Genomic DNA, 20,041 nt, shown 5'->3' with positions numbered 1-20,041 from the left:
CAACTCTTGGAATTAATTTAATCTTGGCCAACCTCAAAAGGTTTGGAGTTGGGTTCAAGTCTGAGGCAAAGTATCAAAGGAAAGTGCAAGTTTATTTTAACTCAATCCTTTTACCACTCAGTTAGCTGTGATGAAATCCTTAAATCCCCAGGGTTCTCCTACACTCTGTGGTGTCTGCAGAATCCCACAGATTATTTCCTTGTGCATCAGTGCAGAGATCTATTACAATGCTCAAGGTATTTCTCAAGTTAAACTCCAACTTCGAATAACTAAGGGTTACTTACGTTAAGGCAAAGGGACAAATTCTGCTTTCTCATGTGCACATTTGACTCACATTTATTTCAAAGGGAGCCATGTCTGTGGACGTATCAGTAAGTTCAGAATCTTTCAAAGTCAATGAATGTTATACACAGCTGGTGCAACTCCCACTGAATACGGTGTTTCGTTGCACATATTGATCTGTGCGCAGACTAACAGCACACTTGATCACACTTTAAATTACTAATCAGCAGTGTTAAGTGTGCTGAAGTCTGCATAGTGTACAGCAAGAGAAATGAACAAAAACTAGCTCTAACATCTATGGTAATTTAGAAGCAGAGAGGGGCAAAAAGCTGCTGGCTGGGGGCAGGGGAAGAGGGTGTGGCAGGGGGGCAGGAGAGGAAGCGAAGGGTTGCTCAGGGTTTGTTGGGACAGGGGCCGAGAAAAGGGGAAGGTTGATGATGTTTCACACATCTTTAGAGCTGGTCAGAAATGTATTTTGACACTTTTCAATAAAAAGGGACAAATTGTTGAAAATAAAATTCACAAAAACTGTTTTGTTTTTTTATTAGCTCTAGACGTTGCCATGCTTTTGGAACGTATCATGCATACCTTCCTGCTATGCTTCTTTGTAGTGGTAAGGCTGGATTTGGGGAATATTTTTTTCCCCTTCGGTATCTGAGAATGGACCCTGGCCTTTAGCACCCTGCTAGTTCACACTAACAATTGGGAGACCCACTGCCTTTGATCCTGATCCTGCTGATATTCATGGGAGTTTTCATGTTGCTGGCAGCAAGACTAGGGCCATAGTGAATTACTGAATGTATTGAATTAGGGAGTAAATGACAGAACATAATGAAAGAGAGAATGCACTTTCTTCACTCATTTGGACAAATGTAGCTTAGTTCTAATTCTCTGACAGCATTTCAGAATTCCCTGCTCTATGTAGCTTATTAAACCTTGTAAAAATAAAACACATTGTCAATAACCTGGAACAAAGCTCCTAGAGCTGGGTGATCTAGTCACAGTAAATAATGTATTTGATTCATTTAGCCTTTTTGTTCTGTTATTATTTGTATCCCTTTAGTACCTACAAGCCCTGGTTATTGACCAGGACCCCACTGGGCTAGATGCTGTACAAGCACTAAAAAGCCAGTCCCTGCCCCCAAGGAACTTAGATTGTAAGTAAGAACGACCTGTGAATAAGATTCCGGTTTTTACATCTTTTCTGTTCATGTAGCCTACAGGTTGCCTGAATGCCATTTGCCCCAATTTTTACTACCCCACAACTCATTATTTATGCCATTGGTTTGGTCGACTTTGGGTTCTATTTTCAAAAGGCTCCTAGGCCAGTGGCGCTGGAACAGGGGGGCCAGGGGGCCCTAGTCCTCCCACTTTTTGAAAGTGGACAGGCCTGGCCCATCCACTTTTCACCACAGGCCCCGCCCCTCCTCGTCCCCCTGAGGCCCCACCCCCAGGCCAGGCCAATACACCAGTAGCTGGAGCCCGGCGGGGGACCCCGGGCAGCTGTGGGAAGCTGCATATCCTCCACCAGTTCAGGGTGAGGGGGCCTGAGAGCAGCCCCCAGCCCTTGTCCCCACCCCCCAAAATCCCTGGCCAGGGCAGATGGATGGTCCGCGGCTCCCTACAGCTGCCTGGATGGCTCTTACCATGGCTGGGCTGTGGCTCCAAGGCCCCACCCCTGGTAGGAGCAGGGTTGTGGTAGCTCTGGGGGCAGGGACATGGGCCAGGGGCTGCTTTCAGCCCCATCCCGACAAGTGGAGATGCACGGACTCCTCGGCCCCTGCTTGGCTGGGGGCGGGGCCTCGGGGGGAAGAAGCAGGGAGGGGGCGGGGCTACAGAGGAGGTGGAGGGGCCCTGCCCCTCCCACTTTTGGGAAGGCTCTGACGCCCCATCCATTCATGCCAAGTCCCATTTTCAAAAGAGACTTAGGCCTAGTCTACACCTAAGAATTAGACCAACCTAGCTACGTTGCTCGGGGCTGTGAAAAATTTCACATCGTGTGTGATGTAGTTAGGTCAACCTAACCCCCACTGGAGCTGCAGCTAGATTGATGAAAGAATTATTTAATCAACCAAGCTACTTCATCTCCAAGAGGTGGATTAACTACATCAGCAGAAAAACCCCTTCCGTTGACACAGGATACACCACGGGGAATTATGCACAGAAAAAATATCAAAATCATGCAATTTTTTTTTACATATTAAATGAAAAATAACACTATTTGAACCTTCTTTAGACATATATGCAGGTATTTTGTATTTATATGGCATATTTTATCACAGAATCTACGCTAGTGCTTTATCGTTCCTTGAAGAAAAAAAGCGACCCAGTAGGTGTGATTTTTAAAACTAAATAAAGTTGTTAAATAAGGACTTGTTCAGCTGAGATTAGTTTTCCTAATTTTCAGCAAAATTGCCCTTTTTCTGCCGTAGATTAGATGCTAATGTCTTTTCAAAGTCCAAGCGCAAAACAAAAAAACACTTAAAGAAAAGAATGCTTTGAGTCCTTGCAGTATCTCAAGTACTGTGCAATGTAACAAAATTATTGTGCAGTTACACTGGGTTCTTCTTTCATACTGCTTATCAAAATACTAGTACAGTAAGTAAAAAAAATAAAATAAAGCATCAGTCCGACTAAACCAATGGATTTTTGGGTAACATCAAGTCTTTTTACATTCCAAGACTGAAATAAAGGAACACAAGCTCTTTCAGTTTGTCTTCCAAAAGAGAATGCCTCTGGTTGGAAGATTATACAACGAGTTGCTGCGCTCACCATCAGCTGTGTTTGTTACAGTATTTATGTATCTGAAAACTAATGTTTTCAAATTCAGAAGATGGTCCACTGTTGATGACCAAAACATGGCGATGTCAATTTCCCCTGACTGTAGAGTGCTCTTGATCAGGTCGGGTGTCACCTTCCCGGCATATAACGCCAACTCCTTTGCCGAAATGTCACTGAAGCCAGGAATTGAAGCATAATCCTCCCTGCTCTGAGACATTACAGGAACTCTTCTGGAGTTGGAAATCTTTAAGCATTTCAGGAACTTAATTGCGGGCTGCCCACTCTCAGTATCACTGATGTACTTTTTCAGCTTTTCAGCTGAATTGTCAACAGCAGAACAAAAGGGGTGCACCAACTTGCTACTTTCATCAGCTGTTACATTGTTGACATCTTCAGCCCTGAGAAACCTTTGAGTGGGTTGTTCCAAAAACTGAGTACATGTCTCTTCCATTTTCTCACCAGCCAAGAGAGTGCATAGTCTCGGACTTTCAAACGTAGCCATTAGGTCAATGATTGGCTTGCACATTTCATTGATAAAACACAATGCAATCTTTAGTGTTAAACACTGGGTTTCATCGGACAGCACTCTTTCAAGTTCCTGCCACGAGTGTGGTGCTGAGCTACCATGCACACCCATTTCTTCTTCAACAAACCCGTGATAATATTGAAAATGCTTTTCATGATACTGAAGAGCAGCAAACCAGCTGTTCCATCTAGTTGCTACTGGGTCTGGTGCTATCGTTGTACTGGGAACTTTTTGCCTGAAGTAGTTTAAGTATCTCACCTTCCTGCCCCCTGCCATATGGAACATTTGAAAGAAAGCTTTTACCAGTGCAGACATCCTCAAATGGCTTACAAAAACTTTCCCCCACTAGACTGAGTATGTGAACAAGGCATGGATGCTAACAGGAAACTGTCCAGACAGTCCAGTTTTGTGTTTTTAATGTACGCGGTATTATCCATGTCAAAGACAACCACATTGTAGTAAGCAATTTCATAACTTTGCACAGTATCTGACTGTTTGAGACACGGTGCTATGATTTGTTTTCTGCATGAACTGTGTGTCAGCAAAATAGAAGGACGCCGTCCCAGTACGGGCTTTCATCAGTGGTGTGAGTAAATTGTTAAGTACAATAGTCATTTAATCAAATATAACTGACTTGTAGTTATCCTTCACTTTGTCCTTAAGTTTATTTCTCTCAGTGTTGTAGACTTGCATCTTGAAGCTGGTAACCTCCTGGAATTGCATTATCATTCTTGACTCAAGTGTTTAGAAACTGGTGTTTGAAAGGATGGTCCATTTAGATAATGGTACGTTTGTAGCGCACATGTTAAGACCCAGTCATGGAAACATGCAAACACTCATGTTGTGCTATTGTCGTTTTGCTGAAACACGTTGAAAGTATATGCTGCATTTTTTGTGATTCTCCTTGCAATGTAGTTTCTCACTTTAAATGATTCGCTGATTTGGTTAGGTGGTTTGCAATTATTAGTTTCCTCTAAGAGTCTAGAATTACGTTGTACGTTTTACAAGAGTTTTCAACCATCTTTAAATACCTGTCCAGGAAAATCTTTTACTCTCTCTTGCTGGTATATTTGCAATGTGGGACCTTTGATTGATTTTGCTAAAATTGCCTCACCAATGTTCCCTTGACTCTCAGAGTGATACAACAATTCTCAGGGTCTTTCTCTATTAAGGGATATTATGCAAAATTATGCTACAATGTATGGTCATAAGTTATATGCATAAAATTATGTGGGTGCATGTAGAGAGGTTAGCCGGGGCTCATCCGCAATGGCACAGCCTTGGGAAAACGGTTGGCATAATCAATGATGACCAGCACATACTGGAATCCCGCAGCACTTTTTGGGAGCGGGCCCATCAGGTCCATGGCCACCCACTCAAATGGCATCTCGACTATGGGCATGGGAACCAAAGGAGCCTTGGGTACCTGTGGGGGAGTCATTAATTGGCACTCTGGGCAGGAGCTACAATAGTTCCTCACCTCCTGGTGAACGCTGGGCCAAACGAACCACGTCAAAATCTGGGTGAGGGTCTTTTCATGGCCCTAGTGCCCTGTGTCAGGGATGTCATGTGCGAGCTTCATTACTGCTCATCGGTGGCACCGAGGCACCAGCAGCTGGGTCTGTGGTTCTCCTGTGCGGTAAAGACAGTCATGGTGTAGCTCAAACCGGGGCCACCGATTTGCATGATGCGGGTAGATCACGGCCCTATCGACATCGGCTAGTTGTCCGTAGGCCTGACTAAGGGTGGAGTCTGCTCTTTGATCGCAGCAAAAGTCAGTGTTAAGTTGGCATTTGATAGCCGGCCCAGATGGGGGGGCCTCTGGTTCCTCGGTCCCTCCCTAGGGATATGGGGTGTCCTCCTCCTCCTCTTATGGTTGGGCCTCAGGGCAATCTCCTTCCAGAACAGAGGTCGAGTGGACAGGGCCGCCCAGAGGATTCAGGGGGCCTGGGGCAAAGCAATTTTGGGGGGCCCTTCCATAAAAAAAGTAGCAATACTATTGAATACTATATTCCCGTTAGCTTGTTCCAGAATCTGGGATGAGCCCTATGTTGTGAAAACTGAAATACTCAAAATAGCACATACATGTGACTGGACACAAAATTAAATTAACCCAGGGGTTCTCAAACTGGGGGTTGGGACCCCTCAGGGGGCCACAAGGTTATTACTGGGGGTCGCGAGCTGTCAACCTCCACCTCAAACCTCGCTTTGCCTCCAGCATTTATAATAGTGTTAAATATATTAAAAAGTGTTTTTAATTTATAAGGGGGGGGGGGTGTTGCACTCAGAGGTTTGCTATGTGAAAGGGGTCACCAGTAGAAAAGTTTGAGAACCACTGAATTAACCCCTCTGGAGCCTCGGGGAATGCAGGGGATAGGTGTGCGGGGGGGCGGGGGGTGTCTCCCTTGGTAGGGTTGGGAAGGAGGTGGGTGGTGTAGGATATTGCTCTTCTCATGTGATCCCTCCCCGCTGGTTCTCTTGGCTCTATCACTGTTAATCTAAAGTGGCTAATTTTAAATGAAGCTACCCACCCCTGACCTGAATCTCCCTATGGCACTGAAATTAAATGTAGACTATAATTTGGCATTTGAGAAGTGAAAGGGATGGTAGCCCTAAGGCAGGGGTCGGCAACCTTTGGCACGCGGCTCGCCAGGGTAAGCACTCTGGCGGGCCGGGCCAGTTTGTTTACCTGCCGCGTTGGCAAGTTCAGCAGACCGCGGCTCCCACTGGCCGCGGTTCGCCGTCCCAGGCCAATGGGGGTGGCGGGAAGCCACGGCTAGCACATCCCTCGCCCGCGCCACTTCCCACCGCCCCCATTGGCCTGGGACAGCAAACCGTGGCCAGTGGAAGCCGCAGTCCACCGAACCTGCCAATGCGGCAGGTAAACTGGCCCAGCCCATCAGGGTGCTTACCCTGCTGAGCCGCGTGCCAGAGGTTGCCGACCCCTGCCCTAAGGGAAAAGATAACAGCTTGGCTCTTTGTGTTAAATAACAGTCTGCAAGCCTCAAACTGCTGAATGAGCTTTAGGGTAGGGAAGGCTGTGCCTCCCCAAACAGCCTGGCCCTGCCTTCTATCTGACCCCCACCCACTTCCTGCCCCCCCGACTGCCCCCTCAGAATCCCCAACCCATCCTGCTCCTTGTCCCCTTACTGCCCTCCCGAGACCCTCCCAACCACCACCTGGGACCCACCTCCCCCTGCTCCCTGTCCCCTGACTGCCCTGACCCCATCCACCCCCCCCCGCTGAGTCCTGACAGACCCCCAGAACGCCCATGAACCAACTCCCCATCCCCTGACCATCCCCCCCAGAACCTCTGTCACCTCCCTGTCCCCTGACTGTCCCCAGGACTCCCTGCCCCTTATCCAACCCCCCAGCCCCGGCCCCGGCCCCCTTACCATGCCGCTTACCCTCGCCTCCCCCATCTCGTGGAGCCTCAGTGAGCCACATCCAGGAGCGGCCCTGGACAGCGCTGCAGCAGCGTGGCTCCAGTGGGACCTGAGCTCCCGCCGCTCAGCCACAGCTCACAGCCCTGCCCCCTTACCACATGGCTCCAAGTGGCAGGAGCTCAGGGCCCGCTGGAGCCATGCCGCTTTAGCTCTGTCCAGGGCTGCTCCTGGACGCAGCGTGCTGAGGCACCGGTGGATGGGGGAAGGTGAAGGCGGAGGCAGGGGGGAGCCTCAGAGATTCTTGTGGGGGCCCCGGGCAAATTGCCCACTTGCCCCCCCCGGGTCGCCCTGTGAGTGAAGGATCTCCTCGAACGCCAGCCAGTCTCACTCCAGAATCACTGGGTAGGCTAGTCGAGGAGCCAGGCCAATGATTATCCATTGTGTGACCCTGGTCACTGTTAGTGGAACCCGGGCACAGGGATATGGCCGTATGTCACTGTGGATACATTGCAGCCAGATCGTCCCCAAGTGGGGGTTGGCCCGGGACCCCAAGGTCTCACAGATTAGCGTCTGGCCACAGCCCGAATCGATCAGGGCCAGGGTTGGGTGGTCCCCAACAATTACCAGAACCATGATCTTGGGGACCTGTGGCAGCCGGGCCCAGATCTCTCCCACACAGACGTGGCCGAAGCTGCAGTCCATCTCAGAGCAGTCACGCTGTAAGTGTCCATATTTCCTGCATACAAAGCAGGGCCTGAGTTCTGGATAACCACCCTGGGTGGGGGCTCCCATCGGGCCCCTGGGGGGATTCCTATGGGTCCTTGGGACACTCGGCACAGGGGGCATGGATCCTTGTTGAGGTGGGAGTTTGGGATGTCTAGCCCGAAGCCCTGAGCAAACCTCTTGCCCGCGGGGGAGACTCCGCACTTTGGTCTGAGCCCCCCCCACTTTCTTTTCGGAGTTAGGGCACTCTGGTCCTGCGGGGTGGGCTCTGGTAGCTGGCCCCACCGGCGCTTTGGCCACGAGGAAGTCTTCCATCAAAGCGACGGTGGCGGCTAGCGTCGCTGGCCAATGGCGGAGCACCCAGGCCCTTCCTCGCACTGGGAGGATGTGTACAAATTGTTCTAAAATAATTTGTTCTGTGACCTCGTCCATGGTACTCCTCTCTAGCTATAGCCACCACTTGCACACTTCCTTCAGCTCTTGGCCACCAACTGGGGTCTGGTGCCGGTGGGGTAGGTCTGGCTCCAGAACTGCTGCCGAAAGGTTTCTGGGCTGATGTCCAGAATCACTGCTTTTACCTGGTTATAGTCATGTGCATCTTCCGTAGACAGCCCTCTGTACACTGTTTGGGCTGTTCTGGTTAAGTATGGGGCCAAGAGAGTGGTCAGGGGGCCCACTGGTCAGGGGGCCCACTTTGCAACCAGCACTACTCTTTCAAAAGTTACCAAAAGACTTTGGGGTCATCATCAGGTCCCATCTCGGTCAGCCACACCGGTGCAGAGGTGCAGGGGGACCCGGCCGCGTCTGCCAGCTGGGGCTCTGCGGGGCGCGGCACTACCGTCGCCAGCTGCTGCAGGCATTGCCGCTGTTGTTCCTGGTTCTGAACCCCCAGGTCCCAAATCAGCTGCTGTTGCTGTGCTCCCAGCTGCTGGATGAGCTGCTGCTGCTGCTGCTGGAGCTGGGCCGCATGCTGCCAATCCTGGCTCTTGGTCAGGAGCGTGATAAGTTGGTCCATATCCATGGCTCTTTCTGGGGTACATTCCCCCGCAGAGACCCCTTCTCACAGGGGTCACGGGATCGTGCCCACATTCTCCACCACAGAGGTTAGCCGGGTCTCGTCTCTCTCCGGGGCAGCAGGGAATCACACTGCCTCACTACCTTTCGGAATAGCTCTTGTGGGGAGTTAGTCCAGCCATGGGAGTCTTCCTCTATGGCCTACGTGAAGGTAGAAATAAACACAGTGAGCCCAGGCCCTGGGTCAGGGTCGGGAAATGGTGAGTCAGGCGCACAGGCAGGGGCTGAGCAGTAACAGTATAAACACAGTGGGCCCAGGCCCTGGGTCTGAAGGCCTGCGAGAGGGGGAGATGGCCACCAACGAGTTAGGTGGCAGGTGGGACGCAGGCCCTCCCACTCCACTGTGTCCCAGCCCAGGGCCCTAGCAGCGGCAGAAGACCCACTGCTGTGTCAGTGGGGATCCTGGCCGCAACACACTGACATCGGCTCTGGCAGTGCTGCAGCCAAACTAGGGTCGGCTGCCCCTGGGCTACTCCAGACTCCCCCTCTTGAGGTACTTGGGTCAGGGTGGTGTCCTCAGGGGGGTCCAGCACCATGGGTTCCTGGGGATAGCTGGCCAGGGGTAGACGCAGCAACTCATCCAGGTAGCTGGTGTGGGGCAGGTCAGGCCAGTCCTCTGGTTTTCCGCACAGGGCTGTTGCCGGCACAGAGTGCCCGAGGACAGCAACAGTGGGGGTTCGTTGCCCGGTGTGCTTTGCTCCAATAAACACACCAAGGTGGAGAAGCAGACAAAGTTTATTTGAGATCTCAAAGCGATGCCAGGAGACAGACACGTCTCAAATCAAGCACACAGCTACAAGCAGCTTTTCTCTTTTTATATGTAACCCTTCTGCCGGGCCGAAACGATAGCAGCAAGGGCCGGGTTCAATACATAGGGGTCCCTTCCCCACAACATAATGCAAAACCAGCTCGAGCCCCCATCCAGTGACCTGGGAAAATCTTACACACACCCCTGGGCGCCTCGAAGAGGCAATACTTCCCCTCTCGCAAGCACAGAGTCTTGGTGTAGCAGAAAAGGTTTAATTACATGACAAACAACAAGCATTAAATTGGGAAAATACCTCAGCTAGAGTTCGTAGGTCAAACCGTGAGCAAAGACCCACTCCAGCAAATTGGGCCATGTCCTTCTCTCAGGGCCCTTGAGTCCAGCAACCCCCAAATCACCCACAGTCCCAAAAGTCCCACAATCCAAAAGTCTCTGTCCCGGGTCAGTGCAGCCCCAGAGCTCAAGAGTCTCTCTGCAGAGGTCCCCCTCCCCAGCCTGGGTAGAAAGGGGCACCTTATGTGGTTTCGGGGCCAACTGCCCTGCCTCTTCATGGGGTTCTGCTTCCACTAGTCATCTCCGCAAACAGCTCAGCTCCGCTTGCTCTTTGGGCTGCTCCGCTCTGCCAGCTGCTCTGGTCCACCAGCTGTCCTGTGAGCCACTCCAGCCGTCCTCGCGAGCTGCTTGGCTCCACTCACCCAGTGGCTGCACAAACTGCTCCACTCCGCTCTGCCAGCTGCTCTGCTCCACAGTATGGCTTCAGGCTCCCCCACTCATTAGCACAGTACTCAGTGCTCTCAGCTCAGCAAGTCCAGCTCTTCAGTGATTTCAGCTCTTAGTGATTCCAGCTCATAGTAGGGGAATCCAGTGCCCATGAGTTCAGCTCAGTAACTGGTATCTTGATTCTTAAGGGAATCAAAAAATTAACTCTGACATTCCACAGTGGAGAGAGGCATAGGTGGAACTGGTGCTTCTGGCTCACACAAGGAGCCTGCACCACCAAGTACAGACATCTGTCCCCAGCCTCTCTCCTTTCAATGGGTTTTGGAACCCATGTGCCCCATCTAGCAAGCGCTATCCAGCTGACAATGAAACCCCCCATCACAAGACAATTTTGTAGTTCCCCATTTACCCAGTCAGGGTGACAACATTTCATTCCTCCTGCCCCAATAACAAAGAAATTGGGGATCCCACAGCGGTGAAAATAGCCATCCCAGGCTGCTGTGAACTATGCTAATAGGAGTGGGAGTGCCAATGCAAATAACTGAAATACCAATGCGAATACATGAAACTTCTTTCTGCACTCCCCATAATTTACCACCAAATGTCAGGGTAGAGCTCATCCTGACTCTGCTTACATATAAATAACTTTAACTAAGCCTCTTCTATCCCCCCCCACTCACCTTCTTTCCCCACCTTTCATTCCCATGTAGCAGATACACTTTGCAGTAGCAATTACATTAAGCAGTTAAGTCATACTTGGCGGCAACCAATCTAGCTCGTTAGTAACTCTTCTGTGAACCGTTATCTTGTCTTACTTTCTTTGATCTGTTATTTTGCCCCTTAGCCAGGAGCAAGCAGGCCTCATTATAGCAGGCCTCATTATTACCTTCTGGTACAGGTGTTGCAACTGATAACTATTCTCTGTTGCTGGCCTGTTAGGTCAATTAAAGTTCAAACATGGAAGCGCTTTGGGCAGTCATGGAATAACTTTGGTTCATTCAGGCCTGGTACAGGAAGGCTTCATTGACACTGTGGTTTTCCACCCTCCTGAGTTACCTAGGGTCATGCCTGATGACACCAACAGGGCCGCCCGGGGGGGGGGGGCAAGTGGGGCAATTTGCCCCAGGCCTTGCAGGGGCCCCCACAACTAGAATATAGTATTCTATAGTATTACAACTTTTTTTATGGAATGGGCCCCCAAAATTGCTTTCCCCAGGCCCTCTGAATCCTCTGGGGGGCCCTGCCTGGGACTTTCCACTTTCTTCATGAGTCTGTGATTTGTTTGGGGGAACCTTAAAGAGGCATTCCTGATTCATCTGCCTAGACTAGTCTGTGATGCTGTCTAACTTCCCTGGGAAAGGAACATCTTTACTTGGGCTGTTTCCTACCTGCATTTTGGGATGCATGATTCACTTTCAAGGAAGGACAGATGAGTCTGTACTTTTGGATTCAGTTCATATACCAATACATCTCTTATTGGTAGGTGTTGCTTGTGGGTGAAGGTAAATGTGGTTGGCGCTGTAAGGCCTGAGCTTTAAATATACCTCTATAGTGTCACAAGGCCGATAAGAGAAAGAAATCTGGCCCATTTACTGTGTGTGTTAACAAGACTGCTCCTTGGGCACCCCATCCACCCTCAAAACTATACAAAATAAATGGCCTTTCTGAAGCCCAGATTCCGACTAAGGGCCTGATTTTTGGAAGTGCTGATGAGTGCCCACAACTCCAGTTGAACAGTGGGTGCTCTGCACCATTGAAACACACTGAAATGAATATCCCTCAGTGAGGCTTCCCCGTGTGTCTGAGAGATCAAATGACGACTTCCCAGAAAAGTATTTCCTCCCTTGTGTCCTTTCTTCAGGCTCCCCAACTGAGCCCTGCACTCACTCTGGTGGTCAGACATCAGTCTATAGCCAAAGTTATTGTACCAGTTGGATAGGTCATCAGCCCCTCAGTAGGCTGACACATTTCCTTTCCTCCACAAGCATCACCTACCAAGTCTCACCTAAAGCACGGTATAGCCCTGGAACCTCATTCTCTGCTTTCATCTCCCGCTGCTGTATGGGGAGATTTTGGCAAACCAGTAAAGTGCCTGAAACCACTATGGCTTAGTGTTAAAAACAGCCTATTCAGCAGTCTCAGCTTGACCAGGAGGGGAGGGGGGGTTGGGGTACCACAGAAAGGGCAGCTTGACCCCGTGTCCTTCCCGATAAGAATTGTGTTAAGGTGGCTGATACATGCATTTTAAAAGAGCAGGATGTGCCCCAGGAATGTCTATTTGGGGTCTCAAGGCTGCAAACTCTGGAAAAACCCACACCTGGTTAATCAATAATAAGAAGGAACCTCTTGCTTGACCATTGAAACTGCTTACTTAACAAGGTTTCTTTAAGGGACATGCCATTCTATTACTAATGTATAAATAAGAGGAAAAAGTTTGAGATAGATGGACTCTTTTTGGACTCTCCCTCTGGATACATCTTGCGGTCCCCACCGGCAGATGGAAGATTTGGCCACCGGAAGCCTGCTGCTGTGTCACTTGAGAGCCACACTCAGCTTTGGTAATTATGAAGGGTTGGGGGTGTTTTACTAATCTTGTTGCAGACGTGTGTAAGTGCTTGAGATTAGTAAAGTTTAGTTTTAAGTGAAAGCACTCTTGTGTTGTCCTGTTTGTCCCAGCCATCTATCGGTCAGACGGCCGTGTCTCCCCTGATTTATTTCCTGACACCACCTCGCACAGAGTAAAAGTTACCAAGAGCTTTGGGTTGAAAGGACCCCGGGTAACACTGCCTCTCCTGCATGTTGCAGAAACATGCACAGATCATCAATGGATTCCATGCTCCAGCAATGTTATTTCTTGGTGAATGCACCTAAATCAACCCAAGTGTCACTGCCATGGTACAATGTCAGCAAGCCAACAGAACATTAGCTATACATAGTCAGCATGTATCAAATACCGATACAGCAGCACTTCAGTAACAGTCATTGGAAAAGTAAAAAGTGGACTTATCCTGCCCTTGGAAGGCTCTGGCGACTGGGATGTGGAGCCTTTCACCTCTAGGGCATTGTCCCAGTGCAGGTAGATGATTGATGGGATATGGCTAGGTGAGCAGGGCAGGGTTTGCGGGCACATGAACTGGGAAAACTCATTGACCGAGGCCCAAAGCTTCACAAATTGGTCTTGCAGTTTTCTAATCCAAGCTCTAAACTGCTCTGTGTCTTGAATTCCACACTGCACAGTACAGCAAAAACAGCCATGTAGGGAGCTGTTACTCTCATGCGTGTTACAATCCTCCAGTTATTCCACAGAGAGGGGGCCGCTCCAACTGATACTGAAACACAACACACTTCCCAAATTCAATTAACACACACTAAGGCAAAACCTTAACTAGGAGCATATCCACGCACCACACCGGATGTCAGACAAGAAGTCACTCCCCATGTCCACGGTTGACCTATGCTAACATGGCTGAGGGGAGAGGTAAGGTTTTGAATTACAGCACAGGCAAGACAAGATGTGTGGATTGAAGGAATAAGGACTGTGCTGCACTAACTTCTGGCAGCCGAAGCGGTTTCCTTGTAGGAGTGCGCGTGTACAACAGGCAGCAGTCAGAATATTGGAAACGTCACATGAAGGGAAAAATCCTTCTGGTTTCCAAGGTTTTGTACGGTTGGGTTGTGCTCTGGTTCACCCTTGACTGGATTTTAACAAAGTGTGCACAGAGACGGATTAAGGTCTCCAGGGCCCGTGGGCCAGAGCAAGTGGGGGGCCCTGGAGCCAGAATTGTGGCCCTGCCCAACCCCTTCCGCCTGTGGCCCAGCCCGTTCCACCCCTTCTGCCTATGGCCCTGCCCACAGACCCACCCTGTTCTGACCTTCCCCTGTGGCCCTGCCCCTGTTCCACCCTCTCTCCTTTCTGCCCCCACCTCCCGCTGCAGCCCTGAGAATGGGGAAGCTTTGTGCCCCCTGCCATGGCTCCAGGGCTGTGGCAGGAGCAAGAAGCCCTCTAGCCCCAGGGGCGTGGTGGGGGAGATTTTTCCAGTGGTCCCAAATTGGCAGGGACCAGGCACAGGCTCCATGGATCCGTGGATCCGTGCGGTAATCTGCCACTGGATACGTGGTCTGGGATACAACATTGGGGGTTCCTAGAGTCCAAGGCCAGAAGGGACCATTGTGCTCATCCAGTCTGACCTCCTGCATAAAATGGGCCATAGAACTTCCCCAAAATAATTCCTAGAGCAGAGCTTTCAGAACACCACCCAATCTTGATTTTAAAATGGTCAGTGATCAAGAATCCACCACTGCCTTAGTAAATTGTGCCAGTGGTTAATTACCCCTCCCAGTTAGAAATGTAAGCCTCATTTCCAGTTTGAATTTGTCTAGCTTCAGCGTCCAGCCATTCGATCATGTTATACCTTTTTCTGCTAGTATGATTATTCCCATTTTACAGATGGGGAAACTGAGAATTAAGGGACTTATCACAGTCACCCAGCAGGCCAATGGCACAGCTAGGAATAGCACCCAGGTCTCCTGAGTCATAGGCCAATGCTGTAGCCACCCGGTCATTCTGATCAGTTAGATTTGTTTAATTCTACACAGGTTTCCCCAGATATTGTCACTATAGCCATCTTATGCTCAGAGTGTCAATGACTGTGAATCCTCTCTGACCCAACGTAGAATATTTTTTTGGTGACAAAAGGGAGCTTTGGGGGACAGCTGCTTGTTCCTATCAGTGGCAAATGGCAGCAGTGCTAGGAGGGGAGAAAGCCTGTCTTTCAATCAACCTATCTTTGTGGCATATTGAGAAGGCTTCATGCCCCTGTGAGCATGAACACCCATGTGTGGAGGAAGGGGAAGGCTGTCAGAGGGTGTGAATGGTGTGCGGGGCATTTGTCAGTGAGTAAGCACACCCTCCTCGTGGGAGAGTTGCTGTAGGCGTCAGGGTGGTGTCATGGTTGAATAACATCAGACATAAATATGGAAGGGAAGCAGGAGGATATTTTTAGGGTTCTTTCAGATTGCTGGATAAAACGTACCCATACAACGACCCTGCTGCATTTGTTCCTCTTCTGACGTCAAACAGCACTTCCCAATTCTCTGAAATGCACAACATGGAGCATTCTGTCAAATACAGAAGTACCCGTTCAGAAGTACCCGTTCAGTACCTACTGCCCTTTATTTCCCAGGAGTTCCACCCTTTGGTGCCCCTTGGCTTCTGGTATAAGTCAAACCAACAGGAGACACTCCCAGAATCAGAAGCATTTTACAATGAGCCAATCAAGGAAAAAAACAAAGGAACTCTGTCACTTAGAATCATAGAATATCAGGGTTGGAAGGGACCTCAGGAGGTCATCTAGTCCAACCCCCTGCTCAAAGCAGGAACAACCCCAACTAAAAATCATCCCAGCCAGGGCTTTGTCAAGCCTGACCTTAAAAACCTCTAAGGAAGGAGATTCCACCACCTTCCTAGGTAACCATTCCAGTGCTTCACCACCCTCCTAGTGAAAAAGTTTTTCCTAATATCCAAACTAAACCTCCCCCACTGCAACTTGAGATCATTACTCCTTGTTCTGTCATCTGCTACTACTGAGAACAGTCTAGATCCACCCACTTTGGAACCCCCTTTCAGGTAGTTGAAAGCAGCTATCAAATCCCCCCTTGTTCTTCTCTTCTGCAGACTAAACAAACCCAGTTCCCTCAGCCTGTCCTCATAAGTCATGTGCTCCAGTCTCCTAATCATTTTTGTTGCCCTCCGCTGGACTCTTTCCAATTTTTCCACATCCTTCTTGTAGTGTGGGGCCCAAAACCGGACACAGTACTCCAGATGAGGCTGCACCAATGTCGAATAGAGGGGAATGATCACGTCCCTCAATCTGCTGGCAATGCCCCTACTTATACAGCCCAAAATGCCATTAGCCTTCTTGGCAACAAGGGCACACTGTTGACTCATATCCAGCTTCTCGTCCACTGTAACCCCTAGGTCCTTTTCTGCAGAACTGCTGCCTAGCCACTCGGCCCCTAGTCTGTAGCAGTGCATGGGATTCTTCCGTCCTAAGTTCAGGACTCTGCACTTGTCCTTGTTGAACCTCATCACATTTCTTTTGGCCCAATCCTCTAATTTGTCTAGGTCCCTCTGTATCCTATCCCTACCGTCCAGTGTATCTACCACTCCTCCCAGTTTAGTGTCATCTGCAAAATTGCTGAGAGTGCAGTCCACGCCATCCTCCAGATCATTAATGAAGATATTGAACAAAACCTGCCCTTGGACTGACCCCTGGGCACTTCGCTTGATACCAGCTGCCACCTAGACATCGAGCCATTGATCACTACCCATTGAGCCTGACGATCTAGCCAGTTTTCTATCCACCTTATAGTACATTCATCCAGCCCATACTTCTTTAACTTGCTGGCAAGATCATCAAGCTGGAGTGGAGGGACATGATCCCACAGTTGAGACTCACCTTCTGGATGATGTCATGGTATCTTATTGCACTGAGGATATCCCTCCAGGGCAGGGCCGGATTAACTTTTTGTGGGCCCCCCGGGGAATAATTGTAAAAGAGGCCGGGGGTAAAAGCACAGTGGGGCAGGAGCTAGGGAGGGGTCGGGGTAAACTGCAAGTGCAGCAGGGCTGGGGAGGGGGTAAACAGGATTGCCCCTGCCCCTGCCCACGTGGAGCGGGTACCTATCTGGTTCTAGCCCATTCAGCGCAGCCCCTGGCCCTCCACCACCAGTGCGGGGTTGTTCTTGATTGCACTGCCTACTGATTGTCCAGTCTCAATATAAATGGCTCAAGCTGTGGGAGATTGTCAGTTCTCACTTTGAAAGAAAACATTCCTAATGGTGGGGTCTAACATCCAGGCTGTTTCTTAGTTCTACTCCATTCCTCCTTGTTCTGTGCCCTGCCCCGCTCTAACCACTTCCTCTGCTGCTTGGTGTTTACACCCTTCAGATACTTGCAGATAGCTGGGCCAGCCCCACTTAGCTGTCACATAACCGAACTAGAAGTACTGGGCCAATTCCATGCCTATTTTTACTCCATGGATGTCAATGGTGTTCCCCCTTTTAACTCTTTTATTCTTTCCTCAGAAGTCCACCCTATTAATCATCTTTTCTGTTGTGCCTCTCTGGATCCCTCTCAGCTGCCAGAGACCTTTGAGATGGCAGTGCTCACAACTGGTCCTTCTAGGCTGCATCTTTTTACATTGCCCTGAAAGCAGAAATTTAACGTGGTTAACATTTTGCAACATGCTTTCCCCCTAGTGTAGACAGACTCTAATACAATTGCACTAACATGATATTAAATAACCACTTAACACCCAGTGTAGCCAGGGACAAGGTATGTTTAAAACATGTTAACTGATCATGTTTAAGACTTAACATCCTGTTAGTTAACATGTTCTCCACCATGATGTTTGTCCCACAGTGTAGACAAGGCCGAAGAGACTCACAAGGTGTGGCCAAAGGGCATGACTTCAGTTCCTTTTCCAAGGGGCAGAAACAACTCCCATTTGTGTGTGTGTTAGGAGGGAGTGTCTTGACCTCTCTCCTCAAACTTAGTGAGATGGAAAGCCCTGCAGAATGCCACAGCTACAAAGCATCTTAAACCAAAATGCCATTTAAACCAAAATGCCATTTTCTTTACATCATTTAATAAAGGGAAGGAGCTTGCTTGACAAATTCCCTCCATGGCTCGAACCCAAAGTCCACTGAAAGTCAATGGGAGTCTTTTCATTAACTTTGGTGAGCTTTAGATCAGACCTGGTAGCTGCAGAAGAAGCTTCCCCTGTGAACCACCATACACATTGTAAACCTAATGGAAAAAGAGAGGAAGGATGTTCTTGTGGTCAAAGGCATCAAACTTGAATTGGGAGATCTGAGTTCAGTTTCTGATCCGTCACACACTTCCTGTGTGACCGCAGGAAAGTGACAATTTCTCAATGCCCCGTTTCCCCAGCTGAATATGCTATAATAAGAGAGCTCTCTCCATGGTTCAGTATTTGTACTCCCCCCATTTTGTTCTATACCAGCATGGAGGGGAGTTGTGTCTGCTTGAAATCTGTGGGCTTTTTCTTATATGAACTAGAGAGGGTCCTGAATTCAGATACCAGATCCAGCTTCACACCTGAATTCATAGCTCAAACTAATTTCTATAAAGAACAGAATCCAACATTTGGGAAAGTTTGGATCCAGATTTCAGACACCCTGCAAGTTCAGGATATTTCGACCTACTGATTCAGGGAGGCACATCCTGGAGAGAGGGAGTTTGGGACCATCTGGAATTTGATCCAAGACTTTCTTCATCAGTGTTATTTCGGTAAATACACCCTTTCCTCATTGAGTCACTTCATGTGCAGAGGACACACAGAGTCTGGGATTATAAAGCAATACTTAGCACTTCCACAGAGTCTTTCACTCACGGTGTTCAAAGCACTTTCTAAACATTAATCATTCAGTGTTGCCAAGTCTCATGATTTTATCACAAGGCTTGGGATATGTAGTGTTTTTCCTTAAAACCCCAGCTCCTGGAGTCTGGTGATTATGAGAGAATCTCAGCTTCTATTTTTTACAAATAATGTAAATTTCTAGCCTTTATGCTTGCAGAGAAAACCTGAAATTGTGACCTACAAAGGCTCCAAAGCCAGATGGCAAATAAAAGAACCCTAAATTGGTTATTTTTAAAATCTCAATTTTGAGGCCTGACTCATGATTTTTAAATGCTTGAGGCTGGCCAATACCACAAGCTTCATAATGTTCCATAAGGCAGGGTATAAGTATCATCATTCTCATCCCCATTTTAAGAGATGGAGAAAACGAGACAGAGAGCTGAAGTGCCATGACTAGTATGAAGGAATGACAGAACCAGGAATGAAAAGCTAGTTCTGATTCTAAACTAAACTTCCCCAAAACTGCAGAGAGGTGCCTGGTCACATGGGGCTGCCACTCTGTGTCCAGCTGCTAAACTGCACCGAAGGAAGCTAAAATACATTAACACGTCCCTACCATTACTTGTCCAGTGGCTGTAACTGCCACTGAGCTGTTATGTGATTGGGTACATTTAGGGCAAATGTCCATGAGACACTCTCTCTGCTAACCTGTAGTCCACATGAAGTGAAACTTCAGGGATTCCTGATTTAAACAAAGCTATCACCAATGAAGAGGTGTCATTTGATTGGTAATTCTAGATATTCCCTCTGAGTAGTATCGATCAACTTATGGATCCGCTTGTGCTAGAAATACTTTCATGATGTGTAAACGGCTAAAGAAAATAGTAAATTATATTTAAGAGAAACCTTTTTTCAAAATCCAAACAAATAAATAAATAAATAAAAGTCCCCACTCGAGAGCTACTGTGGGATGAAAAAGGAGCTCTTCCCTTTCAGTAATTGATACATGTGTATTAATAAATATGGACATGGAACAGAAGGGCTAATACCTTTGCCATGGGAAATGCTCCATTTGCTTCTGAGCTGCGAAGCACCCAGTGTCAGTACTTCTTGGAATAACACCCCGTCTGAATTGTACTTACATCCAGTTTTAAACCTGTCATTTGAAGAAAGTAGCGGTGACTGCTATTCATTAGTATTATTATTATTTACTGGCCACCAAAAGAGGAAGCTACAACCCCTGCCTGACATGTAGGCTGCCAATGCAGAGTTGGGACAACCCCAGAAGTCTTCGCCTATTAAGAAACAAGAAAAAGTGATTGCATGTTATTTAAAAAGGTGTTATTAACTATTAGTACTGGTATTAGCACAAATCAAAATGAATGTGCTGTAAGGCACA

General features: G+C 48.7%; 1 long non-coding RNA gene across 2 annotated transcripts; it reads right to left on the bottom strand.

Moving 5' to 3' along the window:
- Positions 1 to 10,389: 10,389 nt before the first annotated feature.
- On the bottom strand, positions 10,390 to 18,933 carry LOC123361850. 2 transcript variants are annotated; one of them, XR_006576251.1, is made up of 4 exons: positions 18,488 to 18,933; positions 17,409 to 17,465; positions 15,292 to 15,352; positions 10,390 to 10,440 (listed from the first exon to the last, which is right to left on the bottom strand). It is a non-coding gene; the product is annotated as an uncharacterized LOC123361850 (long non-coding RNA). The 2 variants fall into 2 exon arrangements; XR_006576250.1 differs by lacking the exon at positions 18,488 to 18,933 and having other exon boundaries at positions 17,409 to 18,040.
- Positions 18,934 to 20,041: the final 1,108 nt, after the last annotated feature.

Source organism: Mauremys mutica, chromosome 1, assembly GCF_020497125.1.
Source record: "Mauremys mutica isolate MM-2020 ecotype Southern chromosome 1, ASM2049712v1, whole genome shotgun sequence".
Taxonomy (NCBI): domain Eukaryota; kingdom Metazoa; phylum Chordata; order Testudines; family Geoemydidae; genus Mauremys; species Mauremys mutica.
This window is presented reverse-complemented; position numbering and strand designations above follow the sequence as displayed.